Source organism: Balaenoptera acutorostrata, chromosome 4 (genome assembly GCF_949987535.1).
Source record: "Balaenoptera acutorostrata chromosome 4, mBalAcu1.1, whole genome shotgun sequence".
NCBI lineage: Eukaryota > Metazoa > Chordata > Mammalia > Artiodactyla > Balaenopteridae > Balaenoptera > Balaenoptera acutorostrata.
The window spans coordinates 3319810-3346916 of record NC_080067.1 but is presented as its reverse complement, the minus strand read 5'-3'; the positions used below and the strand labels follow the sequence as shown (position 1 = coordinate 3346916).

The 27107-nt window shown below is 40.6% G+C and overlaps 1 protein-coding gene across 16 annotated transcripts in view; it reads right to left on the bottom strand.

Annotated features, from left to right (window-relative positions):
* Positions 1 to 27107, bottom strand: part of THRB (thyroid hormone receptor beta) — a 386038-nt gene that overhangs the window by 307048 nt on the left and 51883 nt on the right. For 11 of the 16 annotated variants that reach the window (XM_057545136.1, XM_007173862.2, XM_007173859.3 and 8 more), the window contains one exon: positions 12228 to 12292. The exons of 3 other annotated variants lie outside the window; for them this stretch is intronic. The gene's annotated coding sequence lies outside the window, so the exon portion shown is untranslated. Of the gene's footprint in view, positions 1 to 12227; positions 12293 to 17855; positions 17963 to 23169; positions 23190 to 27107 lie in introns of those variants that run through there. 2 more of the 16 variants (XM_007173863.2, XM_007173861.3) reach the window with 2 other exon arrangements.

Here is a 27107-nt window from a genome sequence, read left to right as displayed (position 1 = left end):
ACTGGGAATGGTCAGTCTTCTTCACTTTAGCCATTCTGATCAGAGTATAGTGGTATCTCACTATGATTTTAACTCGCATTTCTTTAATGACTAATAACGTTGAGCATCTTTTCATGTGTTTATTTGCCATCTGTATATCTTCTTTGGTGAAGTGTACATTTACAACTTTTGCCTACTTTTATTTTGGGTTACTTGTTTTCTTATTATTGGGTTTTCAGTGTTCTTTCTGTATTCTGAATATACCTACCCTATGACTTAGCCATTCCATTCTTAGGTATTTACCCAAGAAAAATGAAGACATATACCCATACAAAGATTTGTATACTAATGCTCATAGATGTTTTATTTGTAAAGGTCAAAAACTGGAAACAGTCAAATATTCATCAGCAGGTGAATGGATAAACAAATTGTGGTATCCATACAATGGAATACCACTCAGCCATAAAAATCAATGAACTATTGGTACATATAACAACAGGGATTAATCTCAAATAATTATGCTGAGTGAAAGAAGCCACACAATAAACATGATACATACTGTATGAGTCCACAATTCTAGAAAAGTCAAACTAACCTATAGTGACAGAAAGCAGATCTATGGCTGCCTAGGGATGAGGGCAGTGGGGAGAAGGGATAATTAAGGGAGAAGAGAAAACTTTGGGGTGACATTTAAGTTCATCATCTTGACTATGGTGAAGATTTCCAGGTATATACCTATGTCAGATATTATCAAATTGTAGACTTTAAATACATGCAGCTCATGGTACGTCAATTACACCTCAGTAAAGCTGTTTAAAAAGTGGCTTAATCTGTCTAAGCCTCCGTTTCTTCATCTATAAAAGGGGACAATAATAGACCCCACCTCATAAGGTTACTTCGAGGATTAAATTGTGGTAGTATTGGAAAAGCACTCTGTTCAGAATCTTGCATACAATGAGCACTCAAAAATGCTAACAATATTTTTGTAAAAATGGTATATAAACTTTTTATCTTGGTGTGATATTATATATATATATATATATATATATAAAATATATATTACATATATTAAAAATGAACTTAGGAAAGAAAGACTGGAAAAGAAATATTCCCAAAGTATAAAAAGCTACTTGACTTGAATTGTGGAATTTGGGGTGATTTTGTTCTTCTATGTTTCCTTTATTTTCCAGATTTTCTACAATAAGTATGTATTGTTTTTACCCAGTAAAAAAATTTATTTTAAAAAATAATGTTAATAATCCCCTAATGAAACAAAGCTCTGCTAAGTAAATCACATGGCACAAAGCATACCCGATTCCTGCCTGTTCTTACCCACTGGCACCCCTGTGAGCCTCCTTCCACCCACAACCCTCTCCACTCTGCAGTCAGTGCTCAGACATGCTGATCGCATGCGTGGTCTCTTACCTGTTTAACACCCTTCAGTGACTCTCTCTAACCCTTTAGATAGAGTCCCTGTTCTCAACACGGCTCCTGCCTACGTCTCTGATCTCACCTTGCCCTACTTTTCCCCTCTCTCTCTTTTCCTGCCCCACTGGCTTTTCAGGACCTCCAGGTTCTTTGGTTACTCCCATTACATCTCCCTTGCTTCATACTATTAAATCTTCCCTCCCTTCCTGCTTCTTATTGACCAATTACCTTTTCATTTAAGGCTCAGCTCAACAGGGAAGTCTTCCTTGACATTCTTTTGTTATACTCTCCCATAATCCTTTTGGCTAAAATTCAGTGAATTGTTCAGTGGGTCTTCCTAGCTGGTGAGCAATCTGAGAGCTTAACCATGTCTGTGCTGTTCAAAGCAGTGGCCCCTAAACATAGCACAGTTGTAGGCACTTATTACTGGTGATTAAGAAAGGGCTGGTCCACAATCCCACTCCTGGGCATATATCTGGACAAAACTCTAATTCGAAAAGATACATGCACCCCTATGTTCACAGCAGCACTATTCACAATAGCCAGGACATGGAAACAACCTAAATGTCCATTGACAGATGAATGGATAAAGAAGATGTGGTACATATATACAATGGAAAACTACTCAGCCATAAAAAAGAACGAAATAATGCCATTTGCAGCAACATGGATGCAACTAGAGATTATCATACTAAGTGAAGTAAGTCAGAAAGAAAAAGACAAATACCATATGATATCACTTATATGTGAAATCTAAAATATGACACAAATGAGCTTATCTACAAAACGGAAACAGACTCACAGACATAAAGAACAGACTTGTGGCTGCCAAGGGGGAGGGGGTGGGGAAGGAAATGACTGGGAGTTTGGGATGAGCAGATATAAACTATGATACATAGGATGGATAAACAACAAGATGTATAGCACAGGGAACTCTATTCAATATCCTATGATAAACCATAATGGAAAAGAATATTTAAAGAAAAGACTGTTTATATGTGTATAACTGAGTCACTTCGTTGTACAGCAGAGATTGGCACAATGCTATAAATCAACTATACTTCAATTCAAAAAAAAAGAAAGAAAGGGCTGGTCCAGAATCCCTGGCCAAAGTATTTTGGCAGAGGAGAAGGAACATTGATCGAATCACGAAGACACCACCTGCCTTGGGCGAGTCACTTCTTCCTGGTTTAACAATAAATATTTATAAAATAGGCCTAAATTATCTCCTAGGGCTCCTCTAGGATCTAAAATGTAATTGGGTGAAATTGAGGTCATGTCCCATTGAGTTAGAATAATTTCTTGAGTGAATTAGTGTCATCCTCAGATGTTCTGATTGCAACCAGCAAAAAATAACTTGCTAGTATAGAAAACTAGAGCAATATCACCAATGATCTGTCATTTATTTCTTAGAAATTAAAAAGTCAAAATGATGGTCTTCAGTTATTAGCTCCTCTTGAAGTTTTCTTCTACCTACAAATATTCTAACTCTTGGCTCACCATCCTTCTACGGCTAGAAACTCTAAAAGCACGGGTGGCCTTGGTTTTGGTCACTCTTGAATTAAATATGCAATATTTAATATGAATTAAAAATAGCAATATTGATTAGCTACATTTCAAAAGAGAGAGTCTTTTTAGCTTTGGCCCCTCTCCCATGGGTGCCACTGAGTGCCCATCTCATGCCAACATCTCCTGCTGTTTTCCTTGCTAACTCTCCCCAGCACTTGTGTCACTGATTATGTTGGTTCTTTCATCATCCAGTTTCACAGATGAAGAAATGGGGATCTAGAGGGATTAAGTAATTTACGTGTAACCACAGGACTGGGTAAGTGACTGAGGCAGATTCACACTTGGGTTGCCTGGTCCAAAGCCAATACTGTCCAGCTGTCGTGTGACTGTCTGAGGGGGAGTTCGTGTTCTCAAGGTCATTAAACGTTTGTCCTATTCTTTCCCTTTTCTTCCTTGTTCGAGCCCATGCCAACTTGTCTAATTATCTCCCAGAAGTTGGCTGTTCTTAGGGTAGATGCTACCCTTCAATCTTTGTTGTAGTCTCCTGCAACCCTGTTCCCTTTTCATGGTTTGCACATTTATGTGTACACACACACACACACACACCAAAGATATGCAGATGAAAAAAAGGATTTTTCTGTGACCATATCTAGCGTTACTTGGTTAAGATACGACTATGAAACTTTTTTTAAAAGGCTTTATTTGCCCTTAAGTTTTATGTATTTAGATCCCGCCCGCACTGAACACTGAAGAATTTCCTTAAACCACGTATTTATAACCCTCTTTGTAGCACCTTTTGCAAAGTGGCTTCTTAGTTGAGATCATGATGTGCTAAATGAAAATACTGCAAGTCTTAAAAAATTACCCAATGTTATATGGCAATGATTCTCTAAACACACACACACACACACACACACACACACACAATCACTGAGGACACTTGTGAAAATGCAGATTCCTGGGTAAAGAATTTGATTTAGAAAGTCTTGGATGGGGCCCAGTAATCTGTACGTTAAACACGCTCACTAGGCAAATCTGATGCAAATATTTTGTGACTCACACCCTGAGAAATGAAGAGAAACCCCGTAGCTTTGGGGGGGGGGGCTTGGAAAATTTTATAAGGCTTGAAATTCTGTCTATCTGTAATTGTTCACGAAGTCTGTATGCTATGCTAGCATCATTTCCATAAAAAGTGGACATTCAGGAAATTTGGTGGCATGGATGGATAACTGCCCAGAGTCAAAGACCCACGAGTGAGGAATTAGGATATTCTGAATTAAGGATATGGGTTTGATCTGTGCAGTAGTTATGGAAGAGTTGCCATTTTTCCAATTTCGTTTTGAGGGTGGAGTAGTGGGTTTAAAGAAACTATGCCAGCACTTCAGGGCCTGCCTCTGAACTTCACAGGAGAAATAAATAAACTTCTGTTTACTTCACTGTTATTTGGGGTTTCGCGTACAGCTGAAACTAACGTTGATATGGCCACTTTCCTCCATTTCCTTCCCAGATGCAAACTGAGATTCCTGACTTTTTAATGATAAAACAGGAGCTAAAAGAGGGATAGGCATGAATTCAGCATTCTTTTAGCTGCTGCTGAGGAATTTTTGCATCTCTGGATGCCCCTGGGCTTTGGGGACATGACCACATTGGTGGGTCTTACTTTGAAGAGTTAGGACCTCACATCCCAACCTCCTCCAGAATCCAACAGGGATGGTACAGAAGACCATCTCCAAAGATGGCCACCAATGTTTTCCTTCCCTATAAGCACACGCCACTCCTCCATTGAAGGTAGGATGCACTTCTCCTCCCTTTTACATTTGGGCAGCCTTGTAACTTGCTTTGACCAATAGAACATGGAAGAAGTGATATGCTGGGTCCCGGGATTTCTTAGTCCAAGACTTAAGAGGACTGGAAACTTCTGCTTCTTCTTCTTGGAAGCCAGCTTCCATGTGAGAGTTCTGAGCCCCCTCACACCTTTACACTGTAAGGACATCCAAACTAGCTGTGTGGCAAGGCCCCAGGAGAAACACCAGGTCACCCACATTTGAGTAAAAGCTTCTTGGAGATTCTAGCCCAGCCCGGCCACAGTTGAATAGGCTGAATGAGTGATCCCCAGCCAATGCCAAATGGAGCAAGAAAACTGCCCAGACAACCCTACCTGAAGTCCTGACCCACAGAATTGTGAGAAATAGCAAACCGTTTTTATCTGAAGCCACTGAGTTGTGGGGTGGTTTGTTATAAAGCAATAAATGACTGACACAGCTGGGGAGGAGTCATCTGCAGTAGAAGAGAGAACACTTAGGAGGTAAAGAAAGGGAGGGTGATGAGAAAAACCTACTCTGCTACCAGTTTGCCTGGTTCCTGTCGCCCCAGCTTTGAGTTTTGAAAAAGGGGACTTAACAACCATTATTTCCACAGGCAAGTAAATTCTGTGTTCTCAAGAATTAACCTATAAGACACATTTGGAGCACAATGTATTCAGAGGTTGGAACCGATTCAATGCACTTCAGTACCCATTGCTGACTTCCAAGTATCAGTGTTCATCCATGGGTCAGACTCTTGCTTTGTATGTAAAGCTGACAGGTAATACTGGGTTAGCCCTACCGTTTCCAAGGAGGTATGTCCTAGTGGTATATAACTGTGTACTGTACCCAGTGTAGCGTATCAAGCATGATTCTGGGTAATTTTATGTTCATCAGTGCTTTTCAGGACAATCTGTTGATTGAATCTGATTTCATTGTAAAAGAAAAGAATCACAGACATGAAAACACAAACTTAAGGGACTTCCCTGGCAGTCCAGTGGTTAAGACTCTGCATTTCCACTGCAGGGGGCATGGGTTCCATCCCTGGTCAGGGAACTAGGATCCTGCATTGCATGCTGTGTGGTATGGCAAATAAATAAACACTTATATTAAAAAAAAACAAACTAAAAAACCCCCCAAAACCAAACGTATGGTTACCCAAGGGGAAAGGTGGGGGGGAGGGATAAATTAGGAGTTTGAGATTAACAGATACACACTACTATATACAGAATAGATAATCAACAAGGACCTACTATACAGCACAGGGAACTCTACTCAATATTCTCTATGGGAAAAGAATTTGAAAAAGAATGGATATATGTACATGTATAACTGAATCACTCTGCTGTACACCTGAAACTAACACATTGTAAATCAGCTATACTCCAATATAAGATAAAAATTTTTTAAAAAAGAAGAAAAAAAAGAACAGAATGAACACCGAGGTATATATGGCCTACTCCAAGAAAACCTTTATTTACTTCGCAACAAAAGTTCTCAGAGGAAAATTCTCTACTCCAATCCAGCAGAAGACAAGATATTTAAATAGAGAAATTTTGTAAACGTGCTTTCCAGGGATATATTAAGAATGTGGATGGAGAATCACTCCACTAAAACTACCTGCTTGGTGACTAAGGATCTTCAAAGTCTTTATAGTTCAGTTCATTGCAGACAGAGGGCTTCAGCTTTTCAGTTTCTGAAGTTAATACAGGATGAAAATGGTGGCTTGGAAGCGCGGTGGCAGCAGTGGTTCTCAGCCCTGGCCAACTGCTAGAAGCACCTGGAGTCCTTCCAGCCCAAGACCCAGAGGTTTGACCTAATTGTTCTGGGTTTTTTAATGCTCTTTAAGGGATTCTGACATCCAGCTGTGATTGAGAACATGGTTGAAACAGTTTGGGCCCTGGTGTACTTCTCGGACATGAACATTTCTGGCCCTCATCCACACCTCCTGAATCAGAAAGTGGTCCTCATGAGAACCGCTGTGCTATGTGATACAAATTAAAAGGGCTAATTGACTCCATGTCCCGTCATTGTGCCTCGATACCTCATTAAATGTCCATAAATCTAGAGCCCTTCTTACATTCATTAACATCGCATTTTTTACAGGATTATAAAATTCTAGTAGAAAAATTTTTTTAAAGTTAAAAGGTATTATTTTATTTCTGATTTTTAATTCACTTTTTGTTGTAACAGAAAGGAAAAGCATAAAGAATAAAAATAACTCCACTGCTACTTTGAAAGAACATTATTAACATTTTGATATCAATTTGCTTTTCATAAAAAAATGATTGTATTGTACACATTGTTTTATAACCTTCTTAACCTGCTTTTTCACTTACATCTTTTACATCCTACTGTATTACTAAATATTTTTAGACATCATATTTTTAAAGTTGCCTTTATTCCATCACAGGAATGTGCTAAATATATTTTATCAAAACTTTAGCAGTTGTTTCATATTTTTGCTTTTATAAATAATGTTTTCTTCGATTATTAAAAAAGTCGTTTTTCTTTTTTTTTTGGCTGCGCTGTGTCTTTGTTGCTGCGCGGGCTTTCTCTAGCTGTGGGGAGCAGGGGCTTCTCTTGTTGCAGAGCACGGGCTCTAGGTGCGTGGGCTTCAGTAGTTGCAGCATGTGGGCCCCAGAGCGTGTGGGCTTCAGAAGTTGTGGCGTGTGGGCTCAGTAGTTGTGGTGCACGGGCTTAGTTGCCCCGCAGCATGTGGGATCTTCCCAGACCAGGGATCAAACCCGTGCCCCCTGCATTGGCAGGCAGATTCTTTTTTTTAAATTAAATTTATTTATTTATGTATTTTTGGCTGCGTTGGGTCTTCATTGCTGTGCGTGGGCTTTCTCTAGTTGTAGCGAGCGGGGGCTACTCTTCATTGCGGTGCACGGGCTTCTCACTGCGGCGGTTTCTCTGGTTGCGGAGCACGGGCTCTAGGCGCATGGGCTTCAGTAGTTGTGGCAACCAGGCTCAGTAGTTGTGGCTCGTGGGCTCTAGAGCGCAGGCTCAGTAGTCGTGGCGCACGGGCTTATTTGCTCTGTGGCATGTGGGATCTTCCCGGACCAGGGCTCAAACCTGTGTCCCCTGCATTGGCAGGCGGATTCTTAACCACTGCGCCACCAGGGAAGTCCTAACAAAAGTCTTTGTTCACATTCATGATGCCATTCTTGGCATCAGTCCCTAGAAGCAGTATTCATAGATCAAAGTGTGTATACCCTTTAAGGCTATTGATACACATTGAAAAATTGTCCTTTAAACAAAAGCATCCTTAGCCAATTCCCTTGCACCATAGAGTGATGCTATATATCACCACTTTATTTAATCTGTGCCACTTTAGTACCAGGATGAGTTCCTACTACTCTTTAATGAGGTTAAATCTTTTTGTCATTTAAAAAAATTTATAGCCCACTTGTATTTATTTTCATTCTTTGTCCATTCTTTAAAAAATGTGACTATTCAGTTTTCTTCCTATTGAATTGAAAAAGTTTTTTACGTACTAAGGATTACGTTCACCAACATTTGGAGGCAAGAAAAATAGAGGAAACACTCAATTGAGTAGTATCAGAATGAGTTAATTTCAATTCCATGTTCATCGAAAATAAACTATAATCATTTGGTTGAATTACATTATTGTAAATCTGTAAAGAATCAGTATATTTCCTTTTCCTAAGACTGTACTACCCTGAACAGATACAGTACTTCTCTAATGATTGAGTTCCTTGTGGTGTCTCATAATGATTGTTCGAAATTTTCCATTGTATAAAGAGAATGGGATTCAGAAAGTCTGAGTCCTGGCTCCACAGCTACGAGTTATATGTCCTAGACTAAGGACGTGCTTTAGTTTCCTCATCTTTGAAACAGAAATAACAAGAATGACCTCTACCTCCGATGGTGACTGTGAGAGACAGTTTGCAGGATATGCACACAGATTTTGGAGAGTGGCTATCTGGATTTGAATCCCTACGCTGCCACTTAAAAGCTATGGAGTTTGGGCAAGTTCTTAATCTCTTCGGGCTTCAGTTTCCTCATCTGTAAAATGAGGGTAATAATAGAATTTACCTATTGGAGTGGTTGCAAGGATTAAATGAATGAAAGTCTATATAGCATTGTAGAACAGTACCTGGCAGGTAATAAGCACTATGTATCAACACAACAATCATTACAATAAATAAAAGAATTTGCCTGTTACGTGTTCTCTCTTTTTTCTTTTTTGCATATTATGAACTGTTTATTTACTTTTTAAGGTAAAATTTACATATAGTGAAATGCACAATCTTTTTTTTCAAGCTTATGAATTTTTTTTTAAATTGGAGTATAGTTGCTTTATAATGTTGTGTTCGCTTCTGCTGTACCGCAAAGTGAATCAGTTATATGTATACATATGTCCACTCTCCACACTCATGTCAGTGGTGGGCTTATAACTGCTGTAAAGGCCACCACAGTCTTGGCAGGTGTAAAGAGTTTGGCTGAATCTCTACCAACCCCAGGATGTACCCTGGAAATGAGTTTCTGAATAAGGCTCTGACATCAACTTGCTTTTTGGTGATTCACCTCTTCCTTCTCAATGTGGAATGCAGGAAAACCAACCTGTTCTTTACTAGCTAGAGTATGACTGTCAAAGCTAACCATGTGGGTTGGTTACTTTGCTTCCATCCCGGAAGTCACCTTCACAGACAGACAGCCACTAGAGTGTGGACCCAAGGTGCTCTAAGACAGCTCTGCACCAAGTTTCCTATCTCAAAGGAATTGAGATAGGAAATGCATGGATTTTTAGATGTATTGTCTATAGTTAGGTTAATTAAATTCTGTGTTCTCTGCTTTATGCTCTTAGCTAACAAGGAAAATTTTGGTAACTCTTAATATGAATCATAATCAATACAGAAGATGATTAAAAGAACTCTCAGCATTTTGGTCATTTTATCTGATAAAACTCCCACTTTTGTCCCCACGAGTTACACTGTGTAAAAGAAAATATGTCCATATGGAATACGCTTGTGAGTCAAAAACAAAGCCAATGCCCAAAATACAAATCAAAAACACTGCCTAGAACAACAGGCCTCAACTAATGAATTAAAATGATTGCTGGTTTCTTTAAAATATTAAGCCCATCAACGCTTGCCAAGAACCCCTTGGCTAGCTGAGGGATTCGAGCTGCATTGTTCAGCTCGAGATTGAAATCCTTCCATTCATCGTTGACATGTGAGAGACAAGACGAGGCTTTGACAGACAAGGGATGAGGCACCAGATGGTTTCCATCTGTATCTCCACTGATCGCACAATGAAAAACCCACCTTCCCTGATCAGAAGGCCACGCGATACGCGGATAATGAATACCCAGTGTTTTTAAAGGAGCGTAATCGCCCTTCCCAACCAGAGACGTATAAATATTAATGAACGCAATCTGGTTCTAAGTAAATTTAGCATGAACTTTTAGCTACCCTCCCCTGACAACTTCCTCCCTCTTTAACTGAATTAAGTTTCAAAGTTCTGTGATTAAAAATAGCAAACCCTGAACTGAAGTTGGATCTGTGGCTGAGGAAAACCTCTCCCATCCAGCTAGTCACCAGTTAAGACAGTTCACATCATTGCGTACTTTTTTTTTTAACCAAAAAAGGGTCTCGATTTGAATGAATGTTTAAGCAAGTGTGAATAGTGAGATATAGAATCAATACAAATACACAGGGAATTGATTAGCAATCTATCATTTCCGCCATGCCTATTTCCAAAAGGACTTGAGCAAACTTAGAGATTACTACACGCAGTACCAGGAGTTGTTAAACAAGCTCATTTCTGCAAAGCCCTGGACTACACTGTATATTAAACTATTGAACCCTAGGAAAAGAAAAATGATTCTTTCTTTCTTTCTCTCTCTTCACCTATACACGCACACACATATACACATTTTTCTGCAAACTTAACCGAGAATAACTGAGAGTATTAAAACAGTTTTAATTACTAATATTCAAGAGAAAATATTAGTTGTTTTTTGGCGGATGTTTTGACCTTGCATCATTAGTATTAGAATATCTCTAGCCAAGAAGACTTTGTTAGTCTTCTTCCTTCTTGACTCACTCCCAGCGGCTTGTATCAAAAATATCAGAAAGAGACTAAGATTTGAAAATTTCCACTAATTCCTTCCATTGCTTCCTTTCCCTTCCATTCAAACAAGGAAGATTTGCATACTTTCTCTAGCTTATTATGTGTCTTTAATCTGTCTAAGCAATGCATTTTCCAAGAAGCAGATTCTATATTTTCACCACTAATGTTTCCCTGTGGATCAAAGTGGCCAGAATCTTAAAGTGAAAAATGTCAAATCAGTCCAAAGACAGTATAAACAATTAAATCCATATTCTCAACTTTAGTCCCTCATGTGACTTGAAGGAAATAATCCTTTTTCCTCTCCTCCAATATTTATTGTTCTCATTTTTGTCAATAAACAAATTTCTATTGAGTACTACTATGTGTCTGGCATTGGCTACTGAAAAGCAACACAGTGGACAGTATTGCTATTCTTAGGCACAGATGTTATTTCAGAGACATCCTTCAGATACTGTAAAGAATGTCCTTCGCCATATGGTAGCAGCATCAGGCATAGAGTTGACGGGTGTCTCTATTTCATGTGATCAAACCCATCTCTTAGCCTCCAATCCTCTTTTGGGAATATGCTCTCAGCAGGATTAATTACCAGTGTAACCAGCAAGATTGGTGTTTGTTTAAGGTTCAGCTTCACTAAGTCTTGACAAGCTTTCTTTCACCTTCCCTAGCACAATTTGGATGTCAGCAGCATGGTCACATGTCAGAATAAAATCAATAAAGCTGGAGTCAAGGATGAGCTGAAGCTTGCAAAGAAAATGCTGAGTAAGTAAAAATGCCCTTTGGTTATGTTCAGGGCAAGAAGAACAGGAAGGGCTAGACCCCTGGCTTGAGCCAGATGGTGCAATGTTAGCATATGACAAAGAGGAAGGAAAACGGTCCTTCTCCCTGTGGCTTCTGTCATTTTTATCAGGAAGAATGACCCTCAAACTGTAAAGAAGAGACCTGAAATGGTTAATTTTAGTAGTAGACTGAAAAAATGAGAAGATGGAAAGTGAGTACCCAATTGTGTTTAAGTCTCTAGGCTCAGATGCATTAGATCTTCAGAAGTAATGGAGAGAAACAAGCAACCAACAAAAAGTTTTTCTCGTTGTTGTAGATGAGAAAAGTAAATTTTGTCTTGATTATCAAAAGCGGGACCTGAGGGCAGTGAGGGGAGAAAAGTGGGTGTGGGAAACAATATCATACCCGTAACACCTGTAATTCTAGAAGTTATACTTCAATACATGGTTTATGAATATTATTGAAAGAAAGTGAAATGAGGTCATCAATAAAGAGTAGCAATGGGTTGGGGAGGAGACATAAACAAATACATGATATATGATATGTGCTATTTGACAATATGATAAAACAAATATGTTAAATTATATTTTATGTGCATTTACATCAAAGTATACCAATGGCATCACATACCTATTTCAGCAAGATGCTTGACAAAGTCTTGTAAGGTATCCTGGGGTAAGATAGTAGGATGTGACCTGAATGACAAAGAATGAATAGATGAGTTGAACAGTTGAGAATTAATTAATCAACGTCAATTGAGCTATTGAGCTTTCTCCTGTCAAAAACTGTATTGATGTGGATGCAGATAGAGAGGATTATCATCACTGAATGGTTGTGAATAGTTGAAATAATATAATCATGTATATAAAATGATCTGATAAAATGAATTAGATAAAATTTACAGAGGAAAATATAAAGTATTGCATTTATTATAAAACATAATTAGGAAGTACAGGGTGCAGAGTTGGGGGAGACCTGGATGACAGCTGTTTAGAAGAAAAAAACTGAGTCAACAGAGTGATAACGGTGGCACATATGAAAAAGAAATTATAGTGAAATCTTAGAGAAAGAGTGACAGAACATATTCTTTGCCCCCTTCACTCCTGTTTGCCATGGTCATCCTGATGGCGATGGGGACTTTATAACATACTGGCATGTGCTATGAGAGATATCACCATGAGCAAGAGATAGCCCTGTTTGTTCTGTTATTGATACACTATGGAATCTATCAGGATGCACCTAATAAACTGGCTGACCTTGGATATAAGTGAATTATGGAATGAAAGACCCAGGATCCTTAGAGGAGGGCAGAAGAATGGAAAACAAAAGAGGAAAAGGAAAGCAAACCTGAGGTGTTCACACAGAAACAGATGGTCCAACGAAATAGAATAGAAAGCCCAAAAGCAGTCTCACATAATCGAAATTTTAATTTATGAAAGCCTTGGCATTGAAGACCAAGGCGGGAAATTATGCTAGTATAACTGTTTTTCATATGAGAAAAATGAAATTGGATCCCTATCTCATGCAATAGAACAGAAAAATCCACTCCAGATGCATTGTAGACTTAAATATAAAGGTAAAATTTTAAAACATTTAGAAAAAATATAAAATAGGGATGGAAGGATTTCTTAAGCAAAATTCAAAAATTACTAGGCATAAAAGAAGAGATTGATAAATCTGAACTAAGAGATAGGTGGTTGATATGAACAGCATTTCACAAAAAAGGAAACATCGATGGTAAATAAGTATGAAAAGACATTCAACCTCATTAGAAATCAAGGCAATGCTTTTTCAGACCACAATAAAATACATTTTAGATGGGTTAAATTTCAGAGCCTGACATTACCAAATGTTATCAAGGATGTGCAGCAACAAGAACTCTACCACAGTGCTGGAGGGAGTGTCAATGGGTTCAACTTCTTTAAAAAATAATTTTGAATTAGTAAAGAATGCATTTACCTTCTGACCCAGCAATTCTATTCCTAGAGAAACCCTTACTCATGTGCACCAAGAGGCCTGTTCATGAAAATTCACAGCAGCATTGTTTGTAATAGCAAATCACTGGAAATAAACTCCTTAAACAGGAAATAACCCAAGAGTCCATCCATAGAACAACAAATAAAGTGATATGCTCACACAACAGAATATTATACAGCAAGGGTAAATGAGCAAATTCTAGCCTTACATAATAGATAGAGCTAAGAAATACAATTGTGAATGAAAAAGCAAGTTATGGGAAATTATATATGGCATGCTACTATTTTTATAAAGCCCACAGACAAGCAAAATTTTAAAATATTTATTATTTAGGGAGCTATACACACATAATAAAACTTTTAAAAATTCCTTATGATAAACATAAAATTTATAACAGTATATCTCAGTGGAGGGAGATAGGGGATAGGATGAACAAGGAACATTGTATATATTCAATATCAACTATATTGCAATGTCCTACTTCCTAAATTGGGCAATGATTTCATGGGAGATGTATTTCATTATTAAGTTTCATAGCCTATGTGTGTGTGTGTGTGTGTGTGTGTGTGTAATAAGATGTAAATATTTATAACTAAAATAAATGAAGGAAAGGACACACACACACACACACCCCCCCAAGGAAAGCAGGCCTTCTTAACCCCATCAAAGCTGACCACGTAGCACTTACAAGTGATCAAGGTGTAAAAGGAAGGTTTTGCTTCTTTCTCTGGATATCAAGTGGGTTATCAGTCAAGCTGCAGCTTAAAATGGTTTCTTTCTGTCTTTCTGGAAATGGGCTGGTCTGTCCAACTTTCCATTTATTCTATGTCAATAAGGCAATATTACAGAAGTACACTTTCCAATTAAGGGAAAAGAACATCTCAACTGTACTCAGTATGATTAAACTATGGCTGCATATCATCTTCAATCCTAGGAACCATATTTTGTGAGAAGTATTTGACAAACTGGGGAGTTTCTAGGGGAAGCTAATGTAGACAGGAGGATGTCGAAAATCCATTTCAGATGAATGGCTAACTAGATTTGAACTTGAGCCACTCAACTGTGAGAAGAGAGAGATTTGGAAAAATGAGGTAGATGACCTCAAAACTGAAAAAGAAATGCTGTCAAGTTTAAACATTTTTAGCTTTATTCTGCATACAGAGTGGCCACTACTAATGGGTAGAAATATATTGAAGCTGACTGAAGCTTTGAAAATTAAAATACCAGCTCACAGCAGCTAGCAGGATGAGTAACTGGAGGATGGCCTATTATAGTTCAAGAATTACCTAGAGCTGTTACAGAATGTTATCCTTTAAAAGGAAAACAAAGCTTAGAACCTTTTTCCTTATAATGGATTATATTTTATAATGCAGACCACAGACTTAGTATATTTTTGCTCTAAAAATCTAATAATACTAGATCATATGTACCTTGAGCTTAGTTATATCATTTATTTTTTCCTCCTTGTAATTCAGTTCCAGAGATAGCGGTAAAGAATGAATGACTGTGGTCCTTAGTAACCATCTAACTCTATGGAAGTCACTTAATCTCTTTGAACCTCGGTTTCCTCAGCTGTAGAATAGTACCTCTCTGCACAATGCACCCCCCCCCCCCAATATGTCCACATTCTAGTCCCTGGGACCTGTGATTATGGTACCATATTTTTGTAAATGGGATTAGGTGAAGGATTTCATGATGAGGAGATCATCCTGGATTAGTTGATAGGCCCAGTATAATCACAAAGGCCCAGTATAATCACAAAGGTTCTTAGAAGAGGGATTCAGGGGGAAGCAGAGGCAGAGGAGAAGATGAGGTGATGATGGAAGCAGAGACTGGAATAATGTCCTTTGAAGATGGCGGAAGGGGCCGTCAGCCAAGGAAAAGAGGTGGCCACTAGAAGCTATAACAGCCAAGGAAATGGATGCTCTCCGCAGAGCCTACAGAAGGAACCAGGTGTGCAGACCCCTTGACTTCAGTCCCGTGGAACTCATTTCAGAATTCTGACCTCCAAACTCTAAGATCATACTGATACATCTGTGTCACTTAAAGTCACTAACTTGCGGAAACTTGCTACTGCAACAATAGGAAATGAATACATCCTCTCACAGGGTTTTGGTGAGGATCCGGTGAGATAACCCAGTAAAAAGTTCTTGGCTTCTCAAAGGGGGAAGGGGGTGGTGGGATGAACTGGGAGATTGGGATTGACATATACACACTACTATGTATAAAATAGATAACTAATGAGAACCTACTGTATCCCACAGGGAACTCTACTCAGTGCTCTGTGGTGACCTAAATGGGAAAGAAATCTAAAAAAGATGTATGTATACGTATGGCTGATTCACTTTGCTGTACAGCAGAAACTAACGCAACATTGTAAAGCAATTATACTCCAATAAAAATTACTTTAAAAAGAAGTTCTTGGCTTCTATTACTGTTATCATCCACCTAATTTACCCCCCAATGAAGGTTCAGTCTCACAATCAACTGTATTAGTGTGCCCTTAGTTATCTGCCCTCACAAGGCATCTTTATACCCTTGTGTCTATTGATGAGGCTGGGAAAGGGTTCTGGATGGGAGTCAGGCGTTCACAGCCATTAATGGTGCGGGTCCTGACAGGTGCTTGTCTTCTCCAGGTCATTCCTCAGCCATAAGTAGAGACTAGATCCTTTCAAGCTCTAAAGTTCAATGATTATATGCTCTTTTAGGTAGCTCAATAAATGCTTTCTGAGTCCACCCTCTCTCACTCTCTTCTGGTTGAACCTCTAGCCAGTGGCTGAATTATCTAGTGCCAACTGCCCCTAGATTACCTTTGCTCTGGGCACTGATTAACCAGGCAGACCTAATTCCATGATTAAAACAAACAAACAAACAAAAAAGATGAAAAGAGATGGAGCAGTTCCTAGCTTAAATTTATCCTTAAAAAGGTATTCAGTGTTTTACAAAGAAGGTTCTTAGCAAAAAAGCCTGGTTCTAAGAGTCCATATAGATTTCCCCTGGGTCCTTCTGTCTTTAATTCAAGGCTATCACTTTCAAGAACAGAGTTGGCTGGCCATTCTCACCAAGTGCTCTGCCCAGGCTCTTATCCTCCAAAGTGGCAGGACGTTTGACACACTTTCCTTGTTGCTAAAGGTGTAGATAACAGGACATGTGCATCAAAAATGACCAAAATAGAACAGGCACCAAAGTGCCGTGGAACACAGCCTCTCTTTCCTATCTCTGCTTTTTCCAACTCACCATGGAGAGAAAGTCTGTGAGAAAGCTTTGCCATCTATAAATTATTCTGCAAATGCAAAGAATTCTTTTTTTTTTTTTAAACTCAGTGTTGGGTTAGGTGTCTTGATAGAGACATGGACCATATTCAGCCGCCCCACAGAAGAACAATTACTTCAACCTGAGGAAATCCAGAAAACTTCATAAAATCATTGTGAAAGAATAGATCTTAGCTAGAGAAAATGAGGAGTACATTTTGGGGAGAAAAAAACAATGATAGTACAAAGGCAGAAAAGCCTCCTCTAAAAATAGTAAGAAGTTCGTGTGTCTGGCATATAGAGGGGAGGGACAGACAGTAACAGGAGAGGGGGCTTAGGTCCCTCCTGGGTTTCTGAATTTTATCGTGTAGAGTTCACTTATCATACGGGACAGGGCGTGTTCAGGTTGCCTTTTTGGAAAATAAAAAATAAAAATCGGGTAGCGGGATCCAGGATGCTGGGGTAGCCTAGGCCTGGGATAGGGGCTCTGGCCTGCCGATGCAGGGAAAGCGCTGGATGGGAGCAACCTTCACTGGAAACACCTGGATGTTGGGGAGAAGTCCGTAATGGCCTGGAGGTTTCCAGCTTGGCTCATAGGTGCAGGGCGACATCACTGGCCAGTCATCGGAAACAAGGGGGAGGTGGGGAGGGGAGAGTAGAGAGCAAAGTTTAAACCACAGGCGCTAAACTTAGGACACTGGATGGATGGGACGTGAAGAAAAACTCAGAACACTAGAGAGTAGAGCCACTTAGGCCAAGCGAGGCAAAGGAGACAGGAAATGTGTGGGCAGAGGGACACAGAGGGTCACAGAGAGAGCAAATGTAGAGCAGTGAGCAGGGCAGGGCGCTGGTCGGTGCGGCAAGGGTACGAGGAGCCCACAAACGCCAAGGACGGACTGGGTCGCCCAGCGCCCCACCGAAAGCCAGCGAGGCCTCCGCGCCTGCGCAGGAGGGGGGGGGGGGCCGCGTCTCGCCCTAACTCGGTAACTCGCTACGCTTAGCAGGAGCCTTGCGCAAGATCCGAGCTCACCACGTTCGCTCGAGGAGCCGCGGGGACGGAGGTTTCCCGTAGTCTCAGGATGCCAGGAGCAGAGCCCGCCTCCAGCCACAACCACTCAACCACGGAAGGTCGAATACGTCCCCAGCGTACTGGAAAAGCAAGATGGGAAACAGCGAGCACGTGGGCCCAGCAATGAAACCAAAGCGGGCAGCCTTGCGCACGCGCGCAGCTGCTCCGCGGGCCGCCGCCTCAGCCTGCCCAAGCTGCTTCGCAAGAGTAGATGGCTAGGCCTCCGTCTAATTAATTGTCTTTCATAAGAATAGGAAAAAACTTTTAATTTAAGTCCAGTGGGTTTACCATGTTGTGTTAGTTTCAGGTGTACAGCAAAGTGATTCAGTTTTATATACATATAAGTTAACTATATAAATATATATATATATATTCTGTTTCAGATCCCTTTCCCTTATAGGTTATTACAAGATATTGCATATAATTCCCTATGCTATACAGTAGGTCTTTGTTGTTTGTTCTATACATAGTAGTGTGTATATGTTAATGCCAATGTCCTCATTTATCCCTCCGCCCCTTCCCTTTTGGTAACCGTAGGTTTTTTCTATGTCTGTGAGTCTATTTCTGTTTTGTAAATAAGTTCATTTAATTACAGCTTAAGTGACTAGAGAAATCAAAGAACCACATAAATGCTTATACACACGATAATCATTAAAATATGCCCTTGAGAGCAAGGGCTGGGGAGAGAATAAAAATGACCCTGATGTACTGAGAAGGGGACTGGATTGATCCCAACGTGAGTCAGGAAACAACCGAATCCCTGCCTGATGAAAAGGAAGAGAAAGGAATGATATTGGAATGGCGATGTTAGTATCTGGGAGTTTAAGTACAGGGGACTGTGCTTTTCTCATCATAAGGAAGATGCAAAGGACATCAAAAGAGCTGCTGCTTTTCTAAGGGAAGAAAGAGCAGCAGAAGAAGAATGGCAGGAGACTGGGTGACAGAGAGGAAGGGCCAGCGCCGTGGGCCTGGGGGTGTGGGGTGGTGAGGAGGCCAGGCACCCCTGGAGGTGCTTCACTCAGGCCTTCAGGTCAGGAGGGCGACCTTTCTGAACACGTGGCGTCAATAACACGGGCTGGACCCATCGCTGAACTAAGAAAGGCAGAGTCAGAACTCGCGGGTCAGGTTCCTTAAAAATATATATCTTCATCTCTCTTTTGCTGAGTTTTTAAAAATATATCTGCTTGTGTAAGTTAGAAGATTAATGAGAGCAATTAGTATTTTTTTAGTTTCACCCTGAGCCTGGCTGTCAGAAATAAGAAGAATACAAGTTATCGGGAAAGCATTCCACAGCCCAGGCACCTGACACCACCCTGGAGCACTGATTCTCTGAGGTTGCCATTCCAAGCTTGGAGTATCCGTTATTCGCAGGATGGGCAGCCTGGAAGATCAAGTGCAGTCTCTATCCAGCTTCTTTGAGCTGCTCTGGGCACTGTAAGTATAATTATAATAACATGGACCTGCTCACATTATGATCAAACAATCAGTTAATCAATACTAAAAACAGATCCATATCGAAAATTTCCAATTCTCACATCTGGCTGGCGTAGTAAAATCCACTGGAAAATGAACACCCTTAAATCTAACTGCAAAGGGTTAATTCTAAAGAAATGCTTCAGTCCCTACATCAATCATATGTATATATGGACCAGGCCCTTTTTCTCCATTAAGCATAAAAAGGGGTGAAAGATCTATGTTCTTTCTCTGGATTTATGCAAGGCCCGGCTGTCTACATGGCCAAAGCCGGAAAGGAAATACAGGGAAGAAGATGAACATACTTTTGGACCCAAAGAACAAATGTTCAACAGGAAATGGGTTCACCCTCCTCTGAACTCCTACAGAACTCTGTCCCTCCCAGGGGACAGATCATCTCCACCTTAAATCATTTTTATTTACGTTCATACCTCAGCTCTCCTACTATTTTGCAAGCTCTTCATGAGCAGGACTGCATTTTAATACAGCATCTGAATGACTCATGTCTGTCGTGGGCTCTACACTTTCCTAAGACACCCTCAGATGCACGACCTCCCTTGGTCTTCTGTCAGGCAGGTGCGTGAGCACATTTTCCTCACTTCATATACAACGACACTGGGACGAGAAAATCTAACTGACTGGAAGGTCACGTGGCTGTCAGCTTAAGTCCAGAGTCAGGAATCACACACGTCAGTCTAGACTCCCACACCGGGCCTCTTTCCTCACACCAAGCTTTTCCTCCTCACCCACACGCCACGCCAGACGCCGGTGATCCGCGCATCACGGGAAGGATGTCTGGAGAGACGAACAAAGGGGCAGAAACACACGGCGGCTGATAACCCCTGGAACACCGTTGCCAGATGCGTGAAGCCTCTGATCTGTTCACCGGCCTTAGAGAGTCAGGTCGCACTGCCATTCAGAGAGGGAACAAGACAAGGTGTGTGTGTGTGTGTGTGTGTGTGTGCACGCTCACGCATGTGGAGCACTTCAGTGGACAAAGTGATACGATGAGATGTTGCAGTGGGGCGGGCCCGCGGAGGGCATCTCTTCCAGTGTTGCCGGAGGGTCCTCAGGCTGGAAAGCCTGAGCCTGCTGGGGATGCTTTTGGCAAAATGACCTTCTCTTCACCCATGCCCAGAACAGGAACTTTGGGGAAGTGATATCTTGGGCGAATTATTAGCACCGGGTAAGAGGGCAGATGAAAAGGCAGAAGCTCCTGTGTGCACAGGGTCGAGAGGTTACAAATGATCCAAAGAAAGGCAAAGGCGGTGTCTTGGATAAGCACCCCTAGAAGCAGAGCCTCAGATGACAATTCCCGTGCAAGTCAGGGCTCTTAGGAGAACATCTGAGGGAGTGAGGGAGGTGTGATGGGGCAGAGGGAAAAGCAGTGAAGATGTGGGTCAGGGCAAGTCAGCCTGACCCACCAGGAGCTCTGCAGCCTGAATCGCTCCTCAGAGGTCGTCCTGCACACAGACCAGGGGACTGCGCGGGCCCAGCTCTGTGTCAGCCAGGCATCGGCCAAGGGCTGCCCCCGGGAATGGGGGCCACCACCTCCCAGGCCTCTTTGGGTGAGGCAGGTGTCATCAGCCAGGGGCAATGCTACAGGGGAGGGTGCAGATGTGAGGAGCTGGCAGCCCCTGGAGGATGGGCACACCGGCCCAGTGAAGGGGATCTGGGGGGCACACTAACAGCACCTGCTACAGGCAGCTTCTCACATCTAGAAGAATCTGCATTCCACGTCGGTGGCCTAACTCACAGGCAGATGCCCTCGCACGGGGAATTTGGGCAGCCTGGAGGAGCCAACCTTCTGCCTAGAAACGTGCTGTGTCACCTCCGACTGTATAAAACCATACACCTAAGTTTCTGTACTCTACCTTTAATGAAGCTTTCTAGCCTTTAACTATGTATGTTGGTGTCTTTTGGTCCATCACTGTCACATGGTGACAATGCACGCAAAAGACTCCACAGATCTGCTTTCCTCCACCCCAGCGTCTATTTGTACATCTCAGGTAAGGTGGGTTCAGTAACTTCCAAAGGAAGCCCAGTCTATTTTGGTATTAAGTACAGTAAGTCCCCTACATACGAACGAGTTTCCGTTCTGAGAGCGCGTTCGTAAGTCCAATTTGTTCGTAAGTCCACCAAAGTTAGCCTAGGTACCCTACTAACGCAATCAGCTATATACCGCTGCTTTTACACTTGCTTCCAGACACCCTGGGCTTAAAATAAAGATACTGTACTATGGTACTCTCTACAGCACTGTACAATACAGCATACAAAAGCACAACCACTTGTAGAGGATGCACGCACGTGACAGTGTACACCAGACACGTGAACTAACTTACGTGATGGGACGTGCGAATGCACGTTCGCATCTTTGAAAGTTCACAACTTGAAGGTTTGTTATGTAGGGGCTTACTGTACATGTTAGTGATTACTTCCTAAATTTAAGCAAAAATCTATTTCCTTGTAACTTCCATTCACCAAAGCCATGGAAAGGAAGTTCTACCACTTAGATAACTTCTCTTCCACAGGCAAAATATCCACGCGAAGATTATTCCACAATGTTGTATGTGAGTGAAATCTGCTCACCCATCTGGTTCCTGCCCATTGGAGAAATTCCAGTTTGTCTCTGACCCCATAAAGAGGTGTCCAGAACTACCCAACCCTGCAGCAGTGGTGTGACCCACATATGCAACGGAGGACTATTCTCCTTGTTCTGTACTCGGCAGTTCAATTAATAGAGTTTTTAAAATTAACTTCATGATTCAAACAGTCCCCATTACATGCCCCAATGTACCACTGATTTATGCCAACTTGTAAACAACTCATCTAAATATTTTTGCATATGCTGTCTGTCTCACCCCATCCCTAGTTTCTAGATAGATTTTTAAAATTTAACTATAGGCTTTTACACCTACTCAACTACAGTTCATCTTGTTAGACTTGGCCTATCATCATTTCAACCTGAAATGATCTCTTTGGATCCTAATTCTGTTACTCAAAGTATGTGCTGTGTTTCTAGGCTTCATGTCAACCCCAACTTTGATAAATATGTAATCTATATCCTCACTAAAATTATTGATATAAAACAACACCATGATAGGGCCAAGGGGGGGATTCTCATAGCCCACCGTTAGTGACTACCCTCCCAGGAGCCACTGTAGTTCTCCCACAGCTTAATTCACGCTTGTTCCCAGACCCAGTCTAAATTTGACAATGAGTTTACTCTTTCAGCTATGTATTCTGATATGCTGAGTTTCGAAGAATGTAAAATAATTTTCAATAAGATATTTGCACTTACATTCATTTAATAGAATATAAAAGCAGAATATGAAGCTGGTAATAGTTTTATGAATAAAAATAATCCAAGGAGACAAAGGCCAAATATAGCATATGATTTCAGAATTTAAAAATTGTTTTCTCCCATTGAGAAGAGGATGACAAGTCTAGAGACGCCCAACGGGAGCCCTGGATGGGGACACATGGAATGCCCCTGTCCTAAGGAAAACAAGTGACAAGGCTAACTGCATTATTTCTCTATTGCTGCACAGCAAATTACCACCAATTGAGTAGCTTAAGGCAACACAATTTATTATCCATGGGTCAGCCCACGGGTCAGGTTAGCTCAGGCCCCTGCTCAGATCTCATCAGGCTGAAATCAAGGTGTTGCCTGGGGCTGCAAACAACTGAGGTTTGGGGTCCCCTTCCAAGTGCACTGGCTATTGGTGCAATTCAGTTCCTTGCGTTGCAAAACCGAGGTTTGCATTTTCCTACCCGCCTGCCAGCTGGGGGCCGCTCTCACCTCCTATAGGCCCGCTGCCCTCCCCTGCCGTGCGGCCACAATACAGCAGTTCGCTTCTTCAAGGCCAGCAGCAGAATCTCTCTCCGCATTCTGCTAAAATGGAGTCTTGTGTAAAGTAGTTAAGCGAGTGACAATCCCATCACGTTCCCAGGTCCTGTTCACGGCGAAGAAAGGGGATTGCAGGGGGCGGGGCGTGCACAGGGGGCGGGGCGTGCACAGGGGTCGGGGCGTGGGAATCGTCTCCGACTCCCGCCTCTCCCAGTGATTAACACGGGGAGGCACAGGGAAGGTCAGGAGCGGGAGAGGCCCGCTGGAGGGGCCCTCTGTGCCCTGCCCCGGAGTTTGAACTTTATCCCCAAAGCAGTGGAGGCTGACTGAGGGGTGCCTCTCCCTTTGGGGAGGTGCAGGAACATGTTGCAAGTCGCAGAGGTTAGGAAAGCTTTCTAGGAAGTACAGCACTCCAGGACAGTATCATGGAATGAACCAAGGCAAGACACGTAAAGCACAGTATCGTCTACATACACACCTGAATCACGTGTTGATAATTTACCCCCTCACTTGCCTACATGACACCTTGAGAAAGGTATGCTACGCTTTGCTCTGCTGCCGGTAGTATGAGGTGTATATACCCTGCACACACCAGACAGAAAAAAACAAAAATATTTTGCATCACTAGAGAGCCTTCTCCAAACAGAAACATCCTATCTAACACTAATCCCTAAAATTAAAAAAAAAAAATTTTTTTTTAAACACTCGAGCCTATTCCTTTAAGCTGCTGCCCCCCCCCCCCTCCAAGAAAACACACTTAAAAACAGAAATAAAGTCACAGATGTAGAAAACAAACCTATGGTTACCAGCGGGGGGAAAGGGGACAGAGGGATAAATTGGGAGACTGGGATTGACATATACATGCTATTGCATATAAAATAGACAACTAATAAGGACCTGCTGTAGAGCACAGGGAACTCTGCTCAGTATTCTGTAATGACCTATATGGGGAAAGAATCTAAAAAAGAAAGGATAGATGTATATGTATAACTGATTCACTTTGCTGGACACCTGAAACTAACACAACATTGTAAATCAACTCTACCCCAATAAAAGTTAAATAAAAAAGAAAAGAAAACACGTTTATCTCTGACTTTTGGCCAGCTATCAGGAGACATGTGAGGACCCACACAGATGGGATAAGCACGTGAGGAACTGCTGTTTTTCCACCAATTTGGATTTTGAACAGATTAACTGTAGTTTCATGGTCTGTTTTCTTTTCTTTAAATACCTGCTGTATCCTTTATTCAAAGTGTCTGGTTCTTCTAAAGGCTGGACACCCCTCCAAACATTACAAATAAAAACACATTATGTTCCAATTGTCTTTGAGTTTCCCATTCACAACTCTGTCTATACTCTGTAACCTTGAGGACAATCACAGTGTTTATTCTAAAATATAACAATGACAAGAGCTAACTGAAAGCTACATACTACATGCCAGGGACTGTTCTCAGAGCTTCATATCCTCACACTCAGATGAGGAAACTGTGGCACAGAAAGTTTAAGTAACTTGGAGGTTACATAGGTGATTAGTGGTGGAGGTTGGCGGTGAACCCAGGCAGAATGGTCTGCCGTACTTCCCAGCCTTGCAGTGAAAACAGATTCCAACTACTCTATGAAGGGGTTCCTTGGAGGTACTCAGTAAGTGATCACTGACCACCAATGACTACTTTTGAGGTGGCAGAGTCAAAAGTATATAAAAATTAAAGTCGAATCACTGTAAGATTATGTTACAGATGTGAGGGGCACAAAAAACAGTAGGGTCAATAAATCCAAGAGGTAGTTCTTTAAAATAAGTCAAATAAACCTCAGAATTATACAATAAACCAAGAAAAAGAGAGAGAAACACAGATATTAAAAGTTTAGAAATTATGAGTGAATACTGTGCTCAACTCCATGCTTATTATTTTAAAAATACTAAGAAAAGATAATCTTTAGATATAATTTGAATCACTGAAATGCACAAGCATAAACAGACACATTGAATGGGCCAAGTGATTAGAGAAAACAAACAACTACAAATTTAAAAATAATCTAAAAAGTTGTAAAAGCATTATCTCGTTCAAAAAATAATCCAGGCATAGAAGCTTCCACAGGGAACTTCTTTCACATTCTCAAGGAAAATATAATTCCCATAGGTCCCAATCACAGAAAAGATAAAAAATTCCTAATCATTATATGAAATTATTTTGATGTCAAAACTAACAAGATAGCATAAAAATTCAACTAAAGACAAAATTATTATAAAAATTGATGCAATAATCTGAAACAAACATTGAATACAGCAGTGAGTTAAGAAAACATTTCATCATGGCCAAGTAGGTCCAAGAATAAAAAGATAAGTAAATACTAGGAAGTTTTATATTATAATACACTATTTTAATAGATCAAAGGCAAAAATTACACAATAATTTTCAAAAAACATGATACTCTGTATCAAGTCTGGTGACTTGCAAGCAATTCTCATTGGATACTCACAATAACCTTATAAGATACTTATATTATTATCCTCATATAACAATGTAAGAAACTGAAATTGGAAGACAACAAATAACTCACTCAGTGACATACAATTTAAGAGGAAGAGGTGTAATTTGAGCCTGAGTCTGCCTGGCCATAAATCCTACGATCTGACTTCCACATTATGTTCTCCTTATAGAGGGTAATTTACCAAAATAATCAAAAGGCATTTTATAACATTTCAAAACACCTTTTTGATTAAAAATACTCTCAGCATATTAGGAATGCAATGAAATTTCTTTAACATGGTTGGAAAAACCTACCCTAGCTGTTAAAATCAAAAACAAGATAAGACTATCATTAAATATATTTAAATTACTGTGGAAATTTGGGCTAATGCTATAAGACATAATTCTGGGATAAGAAGTATCCTCTTTAGGGATGGTGGGAGGGAGGCTCAAGAGGGAGGGGACATATAGCTGATTCACTTCGTTGTACAGCAGAAACTAACACAACATTGTAAAGCAATGATACTCCAATAAACATGTTAAAAAAAAAGAAGTATCCTCTTTAGAAAGGCATTAGAATCATTATTTGGTGTAATATGACTGTACTAAGAAAACTCAGGAGAACTAGGTGAAAAAATGGTTATCATTAATAAACAGAATCAAAACCAATATAGAAAAACCAATAACTTTTACCAAACTCACTGATGAGCTCTAGCAGTTTTCTGGTTGTGTCTTTACAATTTTCTATGTATAATATCATGTCATCTGCAAATAGTGACAGTTTTACTTCTTCCTTTCCAATTTAGATTCCTTTTATTTCTTTTTCTTAGGCACAGCAAAGGAAACCATAAACAAAACAAAAAGACAACCTACAGAATGGGAAAAAATATTTGCAAATGATGCAACTGACAAGGGATTAATTTCCAAAATATACAAACAGCTTATACAGCTCACTATCAAAAAAACAAACAACTCAATTGAAAAATGGGCAGAAGACCTAAATAGACCATTTCTCCAAAGAAGACATACAGATGGCCAAAAAGCACATGAAGAGACACTCAACATCACTAATTATTAGAGAGATGTAAATGAAAGCTACAATGAGGTATCACCTCACACTGGTCAGAATGGCCATCATCAAAAAACCTACAAACAATAAATGCTGGAGAGGGTGTGGAGAAAAGGGAACCCTCCTACACTGTTGGTGGGAATGTAAATTGGTGCAGCCACTATGGAGAACAGTTATGGAGGTTCCTTAAAAAACTAAAAATAGAGTTACCCAAAATAGTACAATCCCACTCCTGGGCATATATCTGGAGAAAACTCTAATTCGAAAAGATACATGTACCCCAATGTTCACTGCAGCACTATTTACAATAGCCAAGACATGGAAGCAACATAAATGTTCATCGACAGATGAAT